The sequence below is a fragment of the Malurus melanocephalus genome, unplaced genomic scaffold (genome assembly GCF_030028575.1).
Source record: "Malurus melanocephalus ecotype Western Australia unplaced genomic scaffold, MMel_1.1 scaffold_320, whole genome shotgun sequence".
NCBI lineage: Eukaryota > Metazoa > Chordata > Aves > Passeriformes > Maluridae > Malurus > Malurus melanocephalus.
The window spans coordinates 198,697-217,685 of record NW_026623552.1 but is presented as its reverse complement, the minus strand read 5'-3'; the positions used below and the strand labels follow the sequence as shown (position 1 = coordinate 217,685).

The 18,989-nt window shown below is 46.8% G+C and overlaps 1 protein-coding gene across 1 annotated transcript in view; it reads left to right on the top strand.

Moving 5' to 3' along the window:
- Positions 1 to 18,989, top strand: part of CCDC85C (coiled-coil domain containing 85C) — a 108,178-nt gene that overhangs the window by 46,665 nt on the left and 42,524 nt on the right. The window lies entirely within an intron of this gene.

Genomic DNA, 18,989 nt, shown 5'->3' with positions numbered 1-18,989 from the left:
TTTGCTGCCCAGCGTGGCTCGGGTGCTACCCTGGCTGAATTGCACTGTGGAACATCGCAGTGCACTTTCCATTCCGCTCAGCCGAATACCCTGTGCTGTGGAGGGGAAAAAACAGTGGGGAGCCATTAGCTCCGCTTCGACGCTGAAGCACCAGGCGTGTGGTTTCACAGGCAGCTTCCACTGACCTCGTGTTGGGCAGCTGCCAAGGGCTGGTGCTGGCTCCCCATGCCCAGCTGCACGTCCCCTCCTGCCTCGTGCCAGCCCCAGACAGGGATGCTCTGCGTCACCAGGTCATCCCGGGATGTCACTGCCCCTTTAGGCAGCTGCCTGCAGTTGGATGGGCACAAAAGCTGAGGTCTTGCTCATTGTTAGTGGMAAGCTTTTAAGCAGAATGTAGACTTTCCAGGTCCTAGGCTTTGGCTCCCTGCCTCCCCCACACTCCCCACTTGCCCTCTTTGCAATTGCTGTTACAGGATTTCCCAGATCTCAGGTCCCTAACCAGCTCTGGTATCTTCTGTGGCCAAAACCAGCCCTTTTATGTATTGAGGGAGTAAGTAAGTAGGAATGCTTTTGTTTTTGTGATACCTCTTAATGCATTTTGCTTGAGGAAATGTTTGTTAAAAGGGTCGAGTAGGGTTAGAGAAGATAAATTTGAGCCTCTGGGCGTACTGTGGCTTGATGGGCATGAAGCTCTTTCTGTTTCTGCCTCTGTCAGAGACKTACAGTGCCATCATGTCAAAGGCTGGCACCGGCTACTGCAGCACCATCAGGACTCGCTTTTCTCCTTCTGGCAAGAAATTTGCTGGGAAACCATTTGTATTATTTAACTAATGGTGACTAATACTTGAGAGTGGCTATCTGAGCTATGTAGGAGTGTGCCTGTCTGAGGTCGCAGCACTTACCCTCCAGGTTTTGTGCCTAAGAACATGGCCTTCCCTAAAAAGATAAAAAAGCCAAAAAATATTTTGCAGGAATCCTTTCATTCCTCCTTTTTGAGAGTGAATCATCCTGAAAATGAGTTCTCTGAAATTCTCATCTCAGTTTTTGTTGACGCAAAACTGCGTGATAAGTAGTTTCGGGGGAAAAGCAGCGAAGTGCTGGAGTCCCTTGTGTCTTTTGGGACATGCACTTCTTTTATGTGTGTGTTTTTTGTCCCAGCTCTGTGTGACAGCCAGATGTCTACCACGTTTCTCCTTCAGTCCCTTGTGTGTAGATGCAGGTGTAGGGGCCAAGGACAGCTGGTTGGGCTGAGCTCACCAGGAATGAAGCTTTTGCCTCATGCATGACATTTTTGAGCATCATATTATGTCTCATATATTTCTCTGCTTTGGCCTGAGTGTCCTGYTGTTGCATACTCATGTAGCCTCCAAGGTCTGAGAAGTCTCAGAGGTCTCTGTTTAATTAAATATTAAAAAAAAAATATTTACCCAGTTGCAGTCTTATTCTTTTCTCCCTTTCTGCCTTTTAGGACAGCACCTGCTTCCCTCCTAAAGAAGCCATTAGCTTGCTTGCTCTGAACCAAAATGTTGGCTCAGCTGTMACAGATGGATGGATATGGGCATCATGTAGCAACTTAATGAATAATATCTATCACCTAATTTCCCAAAAGTTGGCACGTAATGAGGCTGGTGCCATGATTATTACCTCTGTAAATCATGCCTTTAAGATGATGACAATCCCTCCTGCCCCAAGGATACAGGACAGCCAGACAATGATGTACATTTAATTGCTGTGTGCGAGAGGCGATGTGTTCGGGAGCATGCCACTGCCTCTGAATTATCTTSTGCAGCACAGACACTGGAGGAGATTAGTGCAGATTGCAGGGGAGGGACCTGCTGGGGGCATGTGTGTGTTTATTCCCTGGAGCCAGCTGGTGGAGGTGGTGTGAGCTGGCCAGTGTGGGATGGAGGTGTGATCCCAGGCTGGCCTTTTTTGGTCTCTCCTCAGTGCTGAAGAGGATGGAGAGGAGATTGCTCACAACTGTGTAGAGATGTTTACTTTGTTTTTCTGGTGAGTGTTTGTGGTGAATACCTCTGTGGACAGAGGACTTTGACCTCCCAAACACAACCTTGGCTTCAGGGGTGAAAGCTRCCAAACCTCTGCCCAAACCAATACAGTAAATCTCTGTCCCTGATTTCTTCCTACCACAAACCACATCTGGCCATAAAGCAGAGCCAATGCCCATATTGTGGGCTCTCAGCTTGCTCATGCAGCTGATTCCTAGCCAAGGGAGGCATCACTGCTTGCAGGGCCCTCCCAGACCTTTCCGTTCTTCATCAATTGACTGTAAAATTATTACTCTGATGGGCTTTCAAGGTGTCTTTCATTAGCTCCTGTGCTCTGACAGTCAATAGGGATATGGATGTGGATATTGCAATGGACCCTTGGAAAGCAGCTACTCCAGTCTGCCTGCATTGCTGCTTAGTGCTGCCCTGCTTTGCTGTATTGCCCCCCTCCATTTGGGTACTTCTATGTGTTTGTTTAATTTCTCTTTTCCTTTTAATTCTGTCCCCATCTCAGGGTGTGTGGGGTCAGCGTGATTATAGCTGGCTGGATGTGGGGCAGAGCAATGGACATCCTGATGCTGTGCTCCTCTCCTGCACTGCAGTGCCTCTGAGCAGAGATGAAAATGGCCTGAAAACTGACAGTGGGTGCTTTTGTCAGGCTGAAGATCCCCCTCATGTCCTGTTTCCAGTAGTGCTCAGGGGAATTAGAATAGGGCAAAGTGATGACCGTGTACAATGATGGTTTTCCCTACAAGACTGTCCCAGCCACCAGAGATTTGCAGCTCAAGGACTTCCCAAGCCAGGGGTGTTACCTTTGGGTTTGATGGCCCCTAAACAGCCACCACTGGCAGTGTCACAGCTGCTCCCAATCCCTGCAGCTCAAGGCAGAAACCCCAGATGCTTGCCTGGTTTGTAGGGAGACAGTTGTAAAATCAGCAATACTGGGAATTCTGAATGGATGTGAGTCGTAGATCGTTTCCAAAACCACTGAGTGTTCTGAGCTGCTCAGAATGGGACTGCTCAGCCGTGTGCCAGGGTCTGCATGTTTCAGGGAAAGCCACTGAGGTGCTGGAAGAGGAGACCTACAGTGCTGATAGATCTTGCCTTGTGCAGGGGCTGGCATGCCTGAGTTAGCCTCTCCTCTGTCTCTCACGCTGGCTTGCACAGCGGTGACCAGTGTCACCCCAAACGCATCAATTCCCACAGTGTTGATCAGTGTCACCCCAAACGCATCAATTCCCACAGTGTTGATCAGTGTCACCCCAAACGCATCAATTCCCACAGTGTTGATCAGTGTCACCCCAAACGCATCAATTCCCACAGTGTTGATCAGTGTCACCCCAAACGCATCAAATCCCACAGTGTTAACCAGTGTTACCCTCATCTGACCCTTCCTGCAGGGCTCCCAGCTGGGAGTGTGGGCAGGTTGTGCAGAAGGAAGGTGAGGGTGCAAGCAGCCTGCACAAGCACAGAGCCAGAGGTGGCACAAGCCAATACCTTGACAAGATCCTTCAGCAGCTCTGAGAGCAGGTACTCTGAGATGCTTGCAGCCAAAAGATGCCCTGGAGCGTTTTCTTGCTTTCCTTTCTTCCTCCAAATAAGCAAACACCATCCTGCCAATCCTTTGTGGTGTCAGATGTTCCCATAGGTGCTGGAAAGTTACTATTTGCTAAAGTAATGCTGGCCATGCTGATTGATTTCCCAACATAACACCAGATTTTTCTCTTTAACTCTCCATGATGAATTGGCTGCAGCTGGTCTGAGTCTGTGTTGAGCCTTTTTGTCACTAAAGACATTGTAGTGCTTATGGCATTAGTGGTTACATAAGCTGGCTGTCTCCAAGGGGCTTTGCTCTGGCACGATGCTCCTTTAGGGTGAGGGAAGAGCCAGGCTCAGAACAGGGGGACGTGAAAAAAAAAAATACACATGCGTAGTCAACTTATTTGAACTTAACACACCCCGCAGGAAAACCCGGAATTTGGAGTTTTCATGTATTCTCTCTGGCTCCACAGATTAGAAGGGGACCGTGGGAAAGCTGCCAGGGCTTGGAGATCAATCCAGCCTTTGTAAATCCTTTCATCTGACTGGCGGCTTCATACAATTGAGTATTACCCGCTTTATTATTGTTGGTTGATTAAATTCCTGTTGGTCAACACAAATAGCGCTGTGCAGGCTGCGCGTTCATGGGATGGAGATTGGCATTGCAAAGCACTTCCTAGAGAAAGGCAGGGGCAACCTGTCATTTAAAACCACATTCAGAGAGTGTTTGGCAGTGATGGGGAGCGGGGGGGAAGAACAAATCCCTCCACTCAAGCAACTTCCCAGGCATTTCTCAGATGCCTGCGGAGGTTCAGTTGGCGGTGAGGGCTGGGTCTCCGCTTTTCTGGCAGTGGGAGCAAGCAGCCTCAGCGGGAATGCACCCACCAAGCCCTCGTGTCTGCAAGGTGGGGGAGGYGTGACTCCAGCCTGTGTAACCAGGATTAATGGGATGAAATTAGGTGAAGGAGAAAGTTGTCAGGAAATGTTTCCTCAAGGTGAAAGCTGTTAGGCTGCAGTGCAGTTTCTCAAGGGAAGCAGTGGGCACTTACCTACTTGGGTTGTGTTTAAATGACAACATGAAAAAAATCTCTCTTTGGGGAGGAGATGGATGTTATCTGTGACTTCAGGGGCTCCAGGGTGATATGTTTTCCCCCCAGGGACAGTGAATTTTTGGGAGGGATGGAGGGGACTTCAGGGTCTTCAGCTGAGGTTCAAGATCTAGGGAGCTGTGAGCTCCTGTCTTCCAAAGCAATCTATTACCAGTAAGCCAGCAGCTGGGACTTGTCTTGGTGTGAGTCAGGACCCTGGTAGGTCCTGAAACAGCATCCCCTAATTTTCTTGGCCTTTCCAAATGCTATTTCTGTGTAATATCTGGCTTGTAAGAAGGAGGGCATAGAGCATATTTCTCAAGAATGAGAGTAACTAGGAAGTGAAACAATTTGGGAACCTCTGTGCTAGCTGACCTGAAACATCTTTATGCTTTTATGAATAGCATTACCTTGACCATCCATGTGTTTTCCTTCACTATCCTTGAGTCTGAACCAAAGAAACACCCTTTATCTTTGGGTGAAATGATTAATTTCCCATCTCTGTGCAGTGTACACCCCTGGAAAATGAACCCACCTCATTATTTGGGGGGGGCAGATGGCAGGTACCAGCAGCTTTTGGGGGCCTGTGCTTAGTAGTCTTTTCATTTTCTATGGGTGCAACAAATAGCTATTATCGTGGAAATAAGATAATTTTTCTCTCTCTGCTGGCTCTCAGACAGTCCTGAGAGGTGGACAGAGAGGAGCCCCGGCTGACTCTGCAGTGAGGAGACAGGAAAGGAAAGGAGCTGAGGGTGAAGGTGTTCATCACAGGGTCCCTGTCCATGTTCCTTCCCTTTTTCCCAGCTCTGCCATGATGTGTGGCCAGGACCTGCTCCCCAGCGTGACACGAGGGAGTGAGCAGGGGCTCACCCTGCTGAGAGCCTGCCCTTCAAGYCCCAAACACAGAATATGCATTTGAAAGGCAGCGTGCAGAGGTGGATCCTGCGGGCTCTGTGTGCTGCTGGAGCGGTGAGGCCAAGAGAGAGCCATGAAGGCTGCTTTGTAGCCTCGAGAAGCACATGTCAACCTGCCTGGCAGGGAGCCGTCAGCTGCCAGTCCAAAGGGCCTGAGTGAGAGGCAATAAACTGGTTAATAAATAACAGGGAAGGCTGGCTGCATTGCGTAGTTTTAGTTTCTGCCTGTAACTTCAGAGAAATGTGGCAGAGCTTCACACAGCCCTTTGCAGAGTTTTTGGCTTGGGGGGGTCAGAAAGTCTCCTCCAACTGCCTGCACACAATTGTGGGATTGGTTTTATTACCCCCAGGGCCAAATGCTTGGGCTCTCCTTGGCTACCTCAGGCAAGGTGATGGTGCAGTTCTCTGCTTCGCTGTGATCACCAGGGAGTTTTCCTGTGGGGTGCTGCCAGGCCACTTTCCCTCACATAGAGGGTTGCTCAGCMTCCCCTGGAAGGGCTCAGCATCCCCTGGAAGGGCTCAGTTCTGGCACAGACCAGCTTTGTAGAACACTTCCCTAAAACTGCTGGGTCAGGGTGGTAGCATGGACAAGAGTGAGATACAATTATTAGGGAAACTTGTCTGAGGATGGACTTGCTGTTTCTGTATGACATCTCCTATTGCTATTGTAGTAGCACTGTACTATTAACTTGTTTTAAAACAGGTTTTGTTCCCTTGTCTCATTGTTTCAATGCAGCCCAGTGATGCACTGTAATCTGTGCCTCCACCTTGTTTCTACTCTCTTCAGACACTTTGCATTGGGAAATTCTTAGGTATGTATTGTCTGGCCTTTCTTTCCAGGCATTAATTATACATTTGCTGTATTCAGATTCTGAAGCCCTACCCTGAGTCACTTGCTGAGGTATCTGGAGTCCCTATTCTGCTCAGTTCTGGGTTATAGCATATTTTTGGTTGGCCTCAGCCAGCCCTGACAAAGCCCATGCTGGTTTGGCACAGCCAACACATTACACTTGACAGCTCTTCTCCTGTTTAATTTCCTCTTGCTGACTGCCCTGGCAGGACAGCAGGTGCAGGCAGGAAAGGGCTGCAGGTAGGAGCAGGGACGTTGCTGTTTCCCAAAACAAGGATTTCCCTCCACCCTCAGGTGAGAACATAGGCAGCTGTCTCTGCTCTGTTTGTGTAATTCGATGGCATGAAGGGTCYCCTCTGACACAGTTGTTTATGGTTTTTTGGTCAGATTTTTTCTCAGGTGAAAGCTAGCAGGGATTGGATCCATTGGATCCATGACATCTTCCAGCTTGACGCTGAAGTTCAGTGAATTAAGTGTGAATACTTTATCATTTTGTATGAGTGGCTGTTTCTCCTGTCTGTCCTGAGTCCCTAAAGATGTTTAGGAAGAAGCACACCGTCATCTGATGATCTCACACTGCCATTGGATTGTTTATCAAAAGTYAGTTAAATTAGTAGGCAACCGCAGCATGTAATGTTTAACTACAGGCCACAATAGGAGAGTGTGAGGCTGAGGGGTTTGTGCTGCTGCATGGAAAGGAAGAACTGGGCAGGGGAAGAAAAAATAAATACCTCAGAAAACCCAAAAATCACAGGGGAGAGGGTAGAGGGAACAGGGTCTTCTGCTCTGGACTGCAGCACAGCGTTGCTTCTCAAAACACTGGATGTCTGGAAGAGTCCAGCACATTGAAYCTGCTAAAAGCAAGACACACAGAGATCCAAAACTGACATGTAGGTGAACACTGGGGCCTTCACAGGTGCCCATCTTAGCTGGTAGGAATCATTGACTCTACAGCTGTGGTTATTTTTGGCAAATAGGGCCAGGTATGGGGTTTCTGCCTGCAGTTTAGCCAAGCTCCATATCCCTGGCTGTAGAAATTTGTGTGTCTCTGACACATACACRTACAGTCCCCAACTCCACAAGAGCTTAGTGTACAGGGATTTAAATGTTTCCTGGTGATTGCCTTAAGCCATGGACTCTCAGCTATTTTAGGCTTTCTCTCCTCTCTCTGAGGGTCTGACCAGAAATTTCATCCTGAGCTAAAAATTGCATGAAACTGAGAGTGTGGGATAAAAAAAGTGCTCTGTTGATAAAACAGTGTTTTCCTACTAAAAACTGCTTTAGCTCAAACTTCCCAGCCAGCCCTCATCCCAAGCAGTGTGGCAAGAGTGGGTGATASTGTGAAATCAGGCATCTTCCTCGCCCCTTGGCCAAGATCCCTCTCCTGCCAGCCCCGGTGTGGGAATGAGGTTTGTGACCATCCTGCGTATAAATACGGTTAAAACCAGATAAATGCTTTTTTTCTGGAAAAAGCATTAACACCTTTGCTACCTTGCACTTTTCTTAGGGAGAGAAGGTGGGGGCAGACAGTGCTGAGGTTAAAGATGAGATGTAGGGCACTCTGTGCAGTGTGTGGGGGGATAATGAATTCATGGGCACATGGAGATTGTTCAGCRAGCTTTGGGCTCTGCTGGGCCCCTGGGTGGAGGGACTTTGATCTGGCTCCAGCCTTTTCCCAACCAGGCATTGCCTTTGAATGCGTTCCTGCTCCCAGCCTCGCCGTGCGCTGCAGACAAAGGCGAGGGGAGCAGGGAAGAAGAAGGGGGGCTGTTTACCCTCATCAGGAATGGTCGAGTGGCCCGAGTCAATACAGCCTATTTTTCATTAACCTAATCATTAGTTTTTTCTCACTGCCAATTAAATTTTTCCTGTCAGTACTCAGAAGGGCATCATTTGCATCTATGAGATATATATTTTTTTTAATAGGGAGCTTCCTGGATGTGGTGGGGTTATTTGAGGAGTGGAAATGAAAGTTTAATTTCTCTCTGGATGGAAGAGGATTTTTGAGTTTTAATTATCACGCAGCTTGGATTCCTGACAGTTGAGGACCGTGTTGGAAAGGCTCGTTTCCATTGTGTGGAGTGGATAATTATTCAGCCCTCTCCCAGGCTCGCTGCATTTATTGTCCAGAAGAATCTTCCCAAGCAAAAAGGGGGAGCAGATTTACAACCCATAATGCATTTTTAGAGCCTGCAAAAGTTTCAGCATGATGTTTGCAAAGGAAGACTTCTGTGACTATGTAAGATTTTATTTACCCTTTTACAAAAACCTCCCCCAACAATTAATCTGGTAATCTGCCTTTCCCCTCACAGGTTGCTTAGGAAATAGTTTTGTAAACTCAAGAGAGCCCTTCTGCAGCTGGACTGCTTTGTGCTATCAGTTTCTAAGCAGGATTCCTTCAAAGGCAGTGGGAATTTCTGCATAAAATCTACYGGCCCATTTGTATGTGCAGTGTCAAATAGAAGATTTACAGACATCTGAAACTTGGCAGTACTTCTTACCTAGGAGGTAATGTTAATCTATCCAGGAGAACGTGTTAAAGGATTCAAACAAACCTAAAATGTCAAAGCAAAGCTCATTCACAACTGTTCTCTTTCACAAGCCTTTGGATTAACCTCGTGTATTTCTCGCTGGGTTTTGAACCACTGATAGTTAGAAGTTTGCCATGAAAATGGAGACATTTCAGCAAAGGTCTTGTCAAATCTAGTGAAGCTTTTGGAAATGCAACAACTCCCCTGAATCCTCCAAGGGTGGGATCAAATCTGRCGTGTGTTTGGGTGGGCTCAGATTTGGGGACAAACATCCTGTGCAACTTTGATCAGCATGAGAAGAAGAAAGAGAAGAATAYTGATTGTGGATGCTCACTGTTTCTCCTTGCTGAGAAGTGGAGCAGCAATAGTGCAAATTGGGGACCAGGGAGGAGATTTTGGAAGCACTTGYGGTCATTTCAGTGKATTTGTAAGAGGTAATTTAGCCRGGCACCTGTGCATGCAGACATTTCAGATTGGCCTAATTTCCACAGCTGTCGGACTGTGACAGGATGGCAAAGAACTCTGAACCCAGCCTATCTTTCATTTGCAACTCTTTTTGGTTTAACTAATGTGAACTCAAGAGTTCTTAGGCTTCTGATAGCTACCTTCCAGTCTCAAAAGACCATGTGGCTGTTTTGGGGAAGTTAGCAACTTAYTATGGGGGTTTCTGGACTTTTAAAATACTGAAAACAACCTGGTGTCCATTCCCCCATCCTCAGTTTTCAAATCAGCACTYTCACTTGTGGTGCCCAAAGACTCAGACATGGGCTCAGCTGTCTCCACAGCYTTCTCCAGCCCTTTACTCTAACACAGTGCCTACAAGCCTTGACCACAGTTGGTCTGTCAGTGTTTCTGAGGCTGTTCCCTAGCCCACGTGGTTTCCTGGCAYTCTCCGGCTTGCCTGCATACACTGAGCATCCTCTTTTTTAAGCTCTTTCAGCTAGAGACCATATGTTGTTACTATAGTCATACCAAGCCTCGTGCATGTTGGCCTTCTGTTATTTAGGACTGTGAATTTATGTGGAAAAGCTGGATAACTCTTAAAGATAAAACCCTCATTTTTTTGTGGGGAAGTAGTAACTTTTGAAATCTTTGTCTGTATTTTACACACTCATCTGTTTCTAATATAACCTTTTTATTGCAAAGATCCCAGTAATATCAGAGCCCTACCCCAGCACTTGTTCTTCTCTCCACAGTCTTTCCAGACCTGTTTTCTTCTTTGCCAGCCACCCTGCAGTTAGATAAGACATTCTGCAGGTGATGGAAAACCAAAAGGCATGGATGGTTTCAGACTGCTGAATCTGACAACAGAGGTTGCTTAATGATTTCATTTTTGCCTTCAAATAACTTGTGGTGTTTGCTTTCTGGAATGAAAGTGRAACAACCACAGATTTTTCTCATGTGATATTGTACAGGGTAGACATGAAAAACASGACTGAAGGGCTCTCATTTCACCTAATCAATCCCTTTGCCCCAAGTCAGACCTACCAGAACTGCTCCTGACAGATGTTTGTTTAACCTGCTTGTGAAACTCATCATCAATGGCAATTCCRCTGCCTACCAAGGCAAACTCCTCTAGCCCTTAAAGTTCTATTATTGGAGACTTTGTTCTTCCTGGATGGAGATCGAGAACAATTTATTCACTTTTTCTTTTTCTGACAGTCATTTACATATTTRCATCTATGTTTGGTCTTTTCTTCCCCAGGCTAAGCAATCTGGATTCCTTCAAGCTCTCCTGCTAGATTAYACTTTCCACAGTCTGATCCTCCTTATTTCTCTCCTGAATTTTTTCCAGCTAGCCCACATGAGTCTTGAAGCGTGATGCCTAAAACTGGACACAGATCCCTGTCCAAGATCTTTAATAGCACTGGTGAAGGAGGATTATTTCCCCTGTTTACATACAGGTCTCTTGTTTCTGCATCATGATACGATCTCAGATATTGTTTTCAGCCTAACAACTGGCTCATGCACAGTTTACAAATTGTAGTAGTCTCCAAGATCCTTTTTCACAGGACTGCTGTRTGTGAGGAATCAAAGGATGCTGCCACAAAAGTCTGGGTTGACTTTGGCAGAAGCTGTGAGTGTGGCATGCTGGCAGTGGGACGAACTGAGCCTTTGGTTGATGCTGTAGRAACAGGGACAGCAGCTACCACTGGGTATCCAAAGCAGTATCCAAAGTCACACAGGAAGGGTTGGGTTTTGGCAATGGCAGAGAGAAATTAAGTAACTGGATTGATACAAACAGAAGTGAGTACAGCCTGTCCCATCGGTTTCAGGGAATTTCCCCTGGGACCGTACTTCCTTGCTGACTTGTAGAGGCTGCAGTGTTCATGGGTGCCCCCAAAAGGAGGTKGTGGAGCAAAGTGGGCCCCTCGTGCTGAAACATCCACACCACCCCAAATGTTGAGTCCTTTGTAGCYGGTGGAAAGACACTAATCGGCTTTGGGGCTTTTTTTGACCTGGTCACGTGATCATGCTATCAAGATTAAAGCAGCACGAGGAAGGAAAAGAAGCTTAAACAGCTGAGGGTGCCTGGCAGGTCATTTTAACCTTTTCATAATCATTAAAGCTGCAGAATCCCATTAGCAGTGAGTGACTTGCAGCTYGCTCCCCRAACGAGCTCTGGTGACACAACTTTCTGTTCCCCTCTGTCTTCCCCCGAAGGACAGTCCAACCCAACTGGCTGCTTGGACCAAACTTCAAGCAGAGTTTGGCTGTTCCTTCATGTGGATCAAGGAGTTTGTTGTACCAAGAAGAAACAATCCATGGGTCTGTCAAAAGCAGATTTATCTCTCAGTTTCTAAAATTAGACTCTGATGGAAGGTCCTGCTCAGGCCATGCTGTGGTAGATCAGCCCCTGTCCATCTGTGGCAATAGTAGAGAGGTACAGGATAAGGAAGATTATGATGATCTCCTAAGTCACTGCTTTGGCACTGGTCAGTGGGCTATGGCTTTACTCTGCTGGGGCTGGCGACAGCAGGAGCTCCTGCACTGCTACAGTGTCATGGGAAACAAAGCTTTTTGGATGAAGCTCTGTTAACYAAGGCACGAGGCCATCAAAAAGCCTCCAATCTGTTGGTGTTACTCRTCTTTTCCTCTCTTGCAAGCCTTCATGAGTGCAACATCAAATCCAGTGGTCAATCTGATCTTCCCCTGTCTTTACTCCAGCTTCTGTATCTTCTGTTGTCTCGCTTCACATCAACTAGCAAGCTCTGGTATGGAAATGCTCAGCCCACAGTGTCTGGAAGACAGGATCAGTCTGATCCACCTGAAATCTGAACATTGTCCTACTTTCTTCAGAACTGTCTTTTTTTGCATTCAGGCAGAAATCATTGAGTACATCTAGTGGTTRCACAGCAAATGGCTTCTTAAAGAGGCCAAGGAAACCCTGAATTTTGCCTSGTGTTCACTGGGCTGTGATGGGTGTTGCAGGTATTGCAGCACCTGGGATTGATCTGGAGAGCACCTACTTCGTCAGACAGGGCAGGTTTCCATGTGCAGGGAGCGAGAGCACTGCAGGGGATGTAAATCAGCTTTTCTCTGTTACATGTGCATCAGTCAAGACTGTCTGGTGGTAYGTGTCTTGGACATTAATATTTCTATTGCTGTGCTTGCTTATTTCATCTAATTACATTCTATTCACTCTTGACTGAAAGCTCAGTCTGAGGCTGAACCATCAAAAACTCACACTGATTTTTCTCAGGGTGATGCCCACAGTCAGGCATTAAACACTACTTGTAAAGCAGACATGATTTTTTTCCTTGKTTTTTTACCTTGAAAATTTCTGGGGCAATGCTGATAGAGGGACAGCCACCCCAAAGATTGTCCTGTACATGTCACCCAAGGAATGGGAAACTGGTGACTCCTGTGCTGCAGTACATGGATACACAAACTCCTCCTTCCCTGTCAGCCATCTCCTGGTGACATCCTGCCGTCAGGAGCTCCTGTACTGTTGACATTCATCGTAGGCAGATGTTTTGCTGTGTGTGGAGATGATGYCATGGCTGGAAGTCACAGCTCACTACAACCAGAGTCAGGAGAGACCTTACCAGACTCTTACAGRCCAGCTTGAGGCTGCTAAGCACCCAGACAGGTCTAATGAACTGAAACTGAGTCGGGACCATGCAGTCTTGAAAACCTTCAGCGCTCGTAGTTAGAGGCTTGCTATGAAATGTTAATTAAATAGCTGCAGTGGCATATGTTCCATCCTGTCAGAGCAGCACAGCCACRTTGCCAGTGCCTAGCCACTGTCTTGTTAGAGTTAACAATGTGATTAATCTGAGACCATATTTCTTGGTTATTTGTGGTTGGACTGGCTACACACYTCTCTGTTGTTTTGACTGCTGTTTGAATAACTCAGCTATGACTGAGCTATCACTTGCACCTTGAAAGTGAGGCCTGATCCTACCAGTCTTATTCAGACAGATGTTACCATGGGTGGCTTTGGATGCCACAGATGGGCCTTTAATTTATTTAGTGTAGTCTRAGGCACTGTCTGTTCAGTTGATGTGCTGCAGCACCACAGCTAYGGAAATATTTAAGATTTGGCCTCAGTTCTCTTTCTGTAAGTGCAGTCCTGCTGCCTCTTTTAACACTGACTGGCAGAGTGCAGAGGAAACGTCTCCCCACATCACCCATGGTGAATGAGCTGGTGGGACAGAGGCAGAGCAGGTTGGTGTGGTTTGCTTGCAGAATATCTTGCAAAGGTACAAAACATTGGGAGCCTCTATTTACCATAGACCTTGTTGTTGCATATTCTCTTACCACATCCCAAGGGAGACCCCGAATTATGCCTGAGCTGCTACTGGAAAGGCATGGAATTTGGGATTATCAAAGTATGGTATTTTGGAGCTGATGGTCATGAAGATATGAAGAAGATCAGAGGGCTGGAACACCTCTTCTCTGAGGAAAAACTGAGAGTTTGGGTTGTTCAGCCTGGAGAAGAGACGGCTCTAAGGAGGCTTTACAGCAGCTTTTCAGTGCATAAAGGAGGCTATGATAGAACTGGAGCGGGACTTTTTACAAAGGTGTGTAATGATAGGAGATAGATTAATGGCTTTGAATTGACARAAGTCAGGTTTAGATTAGATAYAAGGAAAGAYGTGTTTACAATGAGACTGATGAAACACTGGAAGACGATGCCCAGAGAGGTGGTAGATGCCTCATCCCTGGAAGCATTCAAGGACAGGTGAATGGGGCTCTGAGCAGCCTAATCTGGTTGAAGCTGTCCCTGCTCACTGCATGGGTTGCACTGATGAAGGTYCCTTCCCCTCCACCCAGATTATTCTGAGATTCTGAGATATGCCAAGGCAAACCAAGGAGCATTCCCTGAAAGCCCTGGTGCTGCAGAGCAGAGGGTAGAACCTGTGAAACTAAAATAACTCAGTAATTGTCTCTATGGTGTCCCTGTTCACATTTGAGCCATCCACTGACTGAAGCCTRTTGTGTAAACTTGCCTTGCACACCAGTCTGAAACAGGACATTAGGAGTGGGGCTTGCTGGTAAAAACAAGAAGATGGGGGCTACCTAGGAAAAACCAAGGGTAGTGTGTTTGTCCATCTGTCCCAATAGTTTCCTTTAATGACAATATTTAAGATATGTGAGTTTCATCTGCTTTCCAACTGCTCTGAAAGAGTGCTGTTGCTGTAATAAATCAACATCTTTRCAGGATATAACCAGTGGCCATTTTTCAGCCTGCTTGTCTGTGTCAAGAAGCAAGACCAGTAGAGCAATACAAATCTGAAATATAGTGGTGAAGAGCAGAGATGTGATAATGAAACTGCCAACAAACAGCAGTGTTTTATTGAGCACACGTGAAGGCCTTTTATGAGATGATCTTTGATGGAAGGAGAAGAAGAGAAAATGTCAGCAATCTATCATGCAAAGAAGGCAGCTGGCTGCAAGGTGCAAATCTGGCAGAGCATCATTCCTTCATGTGCCTTTCCTGCTTGGTTTGGGAGAATCCCTCTAGGGATGCTGCTTTTTATGAGGACAGGGAGAGCCTTGTTTGCAGGACATTRACAAAATATTGCTATGCTTTACTGTCTTAAATCATACTTAGTTGGTATTGTCYAGGCTGGGTGTAAGGACTGTCCTGCTGTGAGTGAGTCCCACAGAAGGGCTCTTGACAATCTTCTCATTTCACAGACACCTACATTAACCTTTTCTGGCATCTCTGGTGTGAACTGCCCTAAGTAAATGGAGTGCATTTTTTTCTTATATTAATTTAGGTGCTAGTGCCTTATTATGAAAAGGTCTTAAATAAAAGTGTCTTGATCCCAGCCACRTAGCTGCTACACAAACCTCTGCTCTGCATGCTTGTGGTTGGAGAAGTGGCATACGACGAAACAAAGCCATTTATTTTGCTATTGTCAAAATAAATGTGTAATTTATCATATTTACCCCTCTGACAGATTCCTCTGAAATCTCAGATGAGAATSAGAAAGGCTCCAAGTGTCTTTTAAAATTACACTGTTCTATGCTCTGCAGGCTGCAAGGTTGTTTTGTTTGTTAAAACAATCTCTAATTTATGTTTTTACAAAGCTTGAAGAGCCAGACAGTTCCCTGCTCTCTGGGAGACCATTGAGTTAAAACAAGGTAGAGTGATTTGTCTTGCCTCCATTTAGCTGTAATGAGTATTRAGTGGTTTATCTATGTGGAGAAAAGTTACTCAGCTAGATTACATCCAAGCTGAATTACATCCCGTTCCAGATGGAGTATGTTTTTTAGAGCAGTAAATCTTGAGGAGGGTGGATAATAATAGTAATGCTCCTTCCTGAGCTGGAACGCAGCTCTTCTACCTCTGGTGCATATAATGTGGGGAGCTATATCCAATTAGTTTTTCCAAGGCTTTGTAAAGAAACGGGGCTTCAGGTTTTACAGCTCTGTGAACAATTTAGCTTGTAGCGTTACACTGTGCAGGTGAGTGATGGCTGATGGTGATGATGGTTTTCACCCACTCTGCTGTCGTGGGTAGCAGCCTGGCAGGGCACTCTGCTGCCTCTCCCTGATTCCCTCTTCTTGTGATGGCTGCCACAGGGAGGGTGCCGAGTGGGATGTGAAATGTTTGGATGGAAATTCCTTCCCTCTGGTGCCATCTGGTCCACTAAGGCACCATCGCTCGTGCAGCTGCTGCTCGTGGCCCCAGGGGGGTAGCTAGAGGAGGATGTTGGCCCTGATGGCATCCCAGGCAGCACTGAGTGCCAGAGAAAAGAGTGCCAGAAAATTTATCCTTGACCATGTGTCCTTGACCACCATTCTTGTCTGGTCAGCAGCMGGGCACTGGCAAGTGTGAGTGACTCAAAATCAGTGCCATGAGGTGTGGCTGAGGGGGGTGTGCTGGGGGTATGCCCCAGTACCAGGGACCTGCTCATGCTGCTGAGGAGAGCTTTTGGGCTGCTGAAGGTGGAGCATTGCTCACAGCTGGCAGCAGGCTTTGGCACAGCAGTAAGGACCGTTTGATTTCTAATGAAAAGGGATGAATGGGTTTGATCAGTCAGTGATCAGCCCTGCTGCCTCTCCTGGGTGGGTCAGAGGGTCCATCCTTGTCTCCTGGCTCTGGGGGAGGCAGGAGAGGAKGTAAACTCACTGATAAGAGGAAGGGCAGAGGCAGAAATATCTTGGGAATGTTTTCTTGATCAAACATAGGCAMGACCTAGCCTGGGGTTTCACTGCTTAGCCTAGCAGTGTTACTGACTACTGTTGTGAGACTTATGAGATCTTTTAAAACTGAGGTCAAAATGCAAATGGCTCATCTGGCACCTGCCTCAAGACAAGCAGGTCCAGAAGATAGAGGTGATTCATCTCTGAGGGCACAGCAAGGATTGTGATGGCTCTGAGTACTGTTTCTCAGCCTTTGTCTGAGATGGAGCATCTTCTGCTGACAAAACAGCTTTTTGGGTTTTTTTCCCTATGTATATTTTATATTGCTGTAGGGTGTTTTCTGGCTGAGGTCAGACATCAAACATGATTTGGGATTGAACAGTGGTGCCTGAAGAACTCTAGCAGGTCTCAGATCAGGCTTTCAGGACTGGTAGTAGTTGTGGTGTGTGTTGKCTCCCAAGGATGCAGGGCTTTGCCTTACCAAGGAGTACAGCTTTTTATGGTGAGGGGTATGAAACCACAGAGAGGAAATAATTCTGTTTCCTTTTCTTTTGCAGTGATGCTCTATTCTTTTCATCAACCAGCCAGTCAGTCCTTGTAGCATTCAGGGCCTGAGCACAACAGCTTCTGTGTCATCATTCATCCACTTAACCTAAATTTCTTGTAGCTGCTAGCTCTGTGAGGGTACTGGTGAAGCTGCAGTGCAGGTGGCAAGGACACCTTCTCTGCCCAAATCTACCAGTAGAAGCTGATGTATTCAGCGCACAACTGGAAGTGGTGTAGTCTCTGGTTGTCTTCAGACAGAGATGGGGACTGGGTTTGGAACTGTTTAGCCAAATGGGTATTACTGTACTGAATTTAGGGATAAGTTAACCAAGTGCAATGGCCTGGGGCACAGAGGGGGTCAAACCAAAGGATCCATGGTGTTCCTGGCTTTACATTTAACAATCTCAAACTCCCCTTGCACCCTGCTGGAGGACAGGTTCATTACTAATTCAGCAAGCCCTTCAAGCTGATCCTGAAATCTTGCTGCCTTCAGCACYGTTCTGCTGCAGCATTCTACCTGCCACCTTTAGATATTCATGGCTGAAGTTATGGCACTGTTGGCAAGAAGCCTTCACGGGGAAGATGCTTTAGATTGGTTCTATAAYCTGCTAGGTTTGCTGTTGGAGACTCCCCCCATGTTAGGGTGGTTGTTGGGCTGAGTTTGTGCTCCCTGCAGCTCAAGCCAATATTGTTGCAAACCTTATCACCATTTAAGCTGTTTGCTGAACTTACATAGCTCTCTACAGTGCCTTCTTAACCTTTCTCATGAGGACTTGTTTGGATTTCCTGGGTTTGGACAAAGCATAATCCAAACAAAAAACTGAACATTTTTCCTCTGAGAGTGCACTTTAGATGGGCACTTGACTGGGATCCATCCCRCTGTTCCTTTATGTGTGGCTTGGCACTGGTCTACGGTAGCACATTTTGGAGCATATTCCAGTTTTTCCCTTGAGTGTCCAAAGCAGTCTCAGTGATGAGCTGTCCCTTCCCTGCTAGTTCTGCTGCTGAACTGTCCCCAGGGTGGCCAGGAAGAGCATCCAGGCTTAGTGCCCAGTGCCTTTGGCAGCCACTGGCAAAGGCAGAGAGAAGCTGTTCAGCACAGGGCCAGCCTAAACCTCACCCGTGTGCGTGGGTGAGTGTTGGTGTGCCGCAGCTGCAGCCAGAAGGGTCTGCTCACCCTTGGGGCTGATCCCAAAATGTGCTGGCCATTGGCAGCACATACCCACCCCACACCAGGACCGTTGTGTTAACACCCCATTCCTCACCAATTTACGCTCAGCAAGGAGTCCTGGGGCTGAACAGTGGTGTCTGCAGTCATGCCATAAATAATTARATGAGGTAAAATGTAATTCCACCTTGCAGAGCCCTTTTAGAAGTATGGAAAATGTTTGGGGTTTTTCATACACTTACATGGCAAAACTTTTCCTCCTTCTGTAACAGCTCATGGCCTCTGCTATTAAAATTACAAATGGAGGAGAAATTTTGCAAAGATCCAAGTGTATGGGAGAAACTCACCAAGCTATCCTGAAAATGGAGAAAAGGTTTTCCCAGGTTSTTTTGTTTTCTTCTCTGTGAAATTTTGAAATGTGTTTCTTCAAAGCCTGGTTTAAAACAAAAGCCAGATGCTTTGGAGAGCTGTAAGCCACCCACAGAGCTCCCCGGCAGCTTATCTTCCATGCCAGGCCACCCTATCTGGTGTTGCTGTCTTACTGCAATGKTAAAGCAGCCATTGCATTCCTTCAGGTTGAGTATTACCGTTTTATGTGCGGGTATTCCGTGTTTTATTGTCCTGGTGTTTTCCTGATTGGTGTCACATGCTTGCACTGGAACAAACAGATGTCCTGGGTAGGCACTGGTGTACTCAGGCTGTGTGCACACTGCAGCTCTGTGGCCTTTCTCAATACACTTCTCCC